Genomic DNA, 3,518 nt, shown 5'->3' on the forward strand with positions numbered 1-3,518 from the left:
CTGTGCAGCTCAGCCCCGGGGGCACGGCCGCCGCCCGGCACGGCACGGCGGCGGGACAGCCCCAGCGGGCTGCCGGCCCCCAGCCCGCCGGCGGCGGCGGCGCGGTGGCCCCCAGCCCGGAGGGGAACAAAGGGAGCAGCAGGAGCGGCAGCAGCACCAGCAGTAGCGGCGGCGGCGGCTCCCGGCGGCGGCGGCAGCAGGAGCGGCTCGGGGCGGCCACCGGCTCCTCCGCCGCTGCCATGGTGCCTCGGCGGCCCCGCGCCGCGGGCGCTTCGCGGAGCGCGCGTCTCCCGGGCCGGCCGCGCCGGGCACTGCGGGCTGGCCGCTGCCGGCCCTGGAGCGGCGTGTGCCGCCCGCGAGCGAACCCCCGGGCGCAGCGCTGCCGGCCCGGTCTCTGCGAGGGGCTGCACCGGCCGGCCCCGGGTGAGGGGCTCCCGGAGCATCCCTGCCAAAGCCGCGGGGCCCGCGGACACCGGGACACCGTGCACACAGCACGCACCTGCTGAGCCCAGCGAGCCGCTGCTGCGGCACTGCCGGTGCACCAGGTGCCAGAACGGTGCCCGTGCCACCGGCAGCGTCCCCAGGGCCAGGCTGTGCCCGAGCCCGAGCAGGGCACAGCTGCCGTGCCGGCACACAAAGGGCGACAGGACGGTGCCGGCGGCTCGGCAGGACGCACTGCCTGCCTTGGCAGCCCCTTCCGCTCCTCCTGCCCGTCAAGCAGCACCACGTTGGGCATCTGCAAGGATGGGTTTTACTGCGTGAATGAGGACAGGCTTCCCTATGCCCCGCTCCTCCAGGCGCTGTCACAGCCCAGCCCCTGCCACCCAGCTCCCCACCCTGGGCAGCCAAGTGCGTGGCACAAATTTGGCTATCCCAGTCTGCTTCCCTGACAGACCTCAGCTGCCAACACCCACAAGAGGTGTGGCATCACCACCAGAGGGAAAGTTGCAGATTTTGCTTCATGCATCCCCGATATAAAACCCAACAACCAACCTTATATTTTTCCGAGGAAAATTCAGTTTGAGGCCCTTGCATTACGGTGGTTCATTAATGCATCAGCCTTGTAATTTAGCTGTCGGTTTGATTCAATCAACTAATATCGCATATCCTAATCCGCTGGAGCTCATAACAGAGTTTAGGTCCTCATTAGTGTTTGATGTGCCATGGAAGAGGGACATCCTTGGCCATGTCCTGCTGAAGGAGAGGGCATACTGAGGCAAATGCTAGGGAAGAAAGAACCATGTCAGGGAGGAAAGTAGAGCAAATCTGGGAGATGGAGGGAGTTTAGGATGGGGCAGGGAAGGGCAGGGCATACATGGGACACACCGTGCCTTCATGCACATCCTAGCTCCAAAGGGGCCCTCCTGCCCCCTGCAGAAGCCAAGGCCTGGCCAGCACTGGGGAAGCCACAGGGTGGGCAGAGCAGGCAGGGCTTGTCCTTGCCCTGTGCTTGCGCTGACCTTGTGTTGTAGGACCATGATGGGAAGGCCTAAAGTGGTGGCCAGTGCAGCTCAGCATGTGCCACAGAGAAGTTCCCCTGGTGCTTACACAATGCTCAGGGCTGACACCCAGTGAATGCGGATGTCTAACCCCTGGAGAAGCCAACATGCTAATTTTTGAACTGCATAGGATGGGTAATCTGCTGTGATTAACTCCCCAACCACCACATAACACAGGGCTGTGGCCATACCAGCCATGGGCACAGAGTGCTCTTGGAGGATACATGTTGTCCCCTACAAACCCTTAAAAATCCATTTGAGTCCTCTCAGTGCTGTCAGGATAATGCCAGAGCAGCCCTGGCCCTGCACACATCTCACCCAAGAAACCTCATTTAACACAGAGCAGCTCATCACTCACATGCAACAGAACATGCTGGCTGGATCATAGATCACACCTCCTCAAACCGGGGATGTGCCATCAGGAAACCAAATCAGGAGAGAGGCAATACTTTTTAAAAGTAATGAAGGCTTTCAAGTTTATTTGTTCTAATTACCCAGCTGACAGCTCAGGGGAGGAGGAGAAAATTATCAGGGTATTACTGCCACAAAATAGTTGTAATTGAATCATTCCAGACAATAAAGCAGAAGCGCAGGTCACAGGCAATGTGTCCCTCCCCCCACACCAGCCCCCAACACCCCTCAGTGTTGCACCACAATAAAAACACCAATATGAGGAGACACTGCTCTAATTGTGCATTATTACAGCCAACTATCTTGAGTGTCTCACCTACAAGGAGAGCAGGATCTGCTGAGCAGGCTGGGCACAGTGAGTTCACATGCTGCAGTTTGGTTTCCTGTGATGAGTGAAGGCCTCTCCTGTGCAGCAGGGGCATCTCTCCAGTTCCCCCCAGCTGTTCCAGCCCTCGGCTGCGGTGGCAGCAGGGTGGTGGGGCACAGGGTGTTATGCTGCTGTGCAGCTGGGATAGGGTGAGCAACCCCACGGACAGCAATGGCTCGGGGATGCCAATGGGAGCCACCAGCTCTGCAGTGCGGGCTCCTGGCAAGAGCCACTGGTCCTGCCACTGCTGGGCTTGCCTGGCACAGCAGAGCCTGTGCTGTGTCACTGGGGGCAAGTGCCAGACGAACTTCTTGCCACAGCAGCACGTCATGGGCCAACAAGAAGCCCCACTCTCGGAAGTAAGCCGAGGTTGGCTCAGGGGCACACGCAACCATGTGCTGCACAGAGCAATGGGGCACACGAGAGCCACCCTGGGGGACACTCCAGTGAGCAGTGGCAGCCCTTGTGTGTCACGACTGACCCCAGGTGTGCAAATTGCACACTTCAAGGCCACATGCCTGGGGACTTTGGAGACAGAGGCCAAAGAGGCAGCAGCTGGGACAGTCCTGGCCCCAATTCCGCAGGTAGCTGAGTTCGATGCCATCCCTATGTTTGCAGTGGCACAGCTTGCACCTGGCATCTACACCCCTGCCCTGGCAGGGCTGTGCCCATGGTCTGGCTGGCTCCCTTGGCACAGAGCCAGGAGCAGAGCCCAGCTTCCTGCTGCCAACGTAGTGCTCTGCCCAGTGCCTGCTGTGCTCCCATTGCAGAAGCCCTGCCATCCCAGCACCCCAGAGCTGCAGGCACGGGCTGAGGTTTGGGAGCACACAGCCAAAGCACCGTTCATTACACTCGATACAGATCATTAAACCCTTCCCTGGCCGGGCTCGCTGCCGTGGCAGCTCCGCTGGGAGCCAGCTGAGGCTGCACGTACCTTGTGGGAAGCGAACTGTGAGTCCAGCTCTGCCAAACCCTTAACGTGGAGCAGCGATGCTGGGCAGGCCCCAGGAATGATGGCTGTGCCCCTAGCAAGGGCTGCTGCCCTCCACCCTTCCTTGTCAGCCAGCAACATGGTAGAAAAAGACAAGGCAAGAAACTGAATGAGGGAAAAGGACTGCATTACTCCCATTTGCAGATCAGCACCCACTGCTCTGCCTCTGTGGGCAGCAGGCACCCAACCACTCCTGATGCTGTGGTGCCCCCATGACAGGATTGGGCAGGCAGGGCTACACTCACAGAAG

Source organism: Onychostruthus taczanowskii, unplaced genomic scaffold (assembly GCF_017590055.1).
Source record: "Onychostruthus taczanowskii isolate IOZ18803 unplaced genomic scaffold, ASM1759005v1 scaffold9, whole genome shotgun sequence".
Lineage (NCBI taxonomy): Eukaryota > Metazoa > Chordata > Aves > Passeriformes > Passeridae > Onychostruthus > Onychostruthus taczanowskii.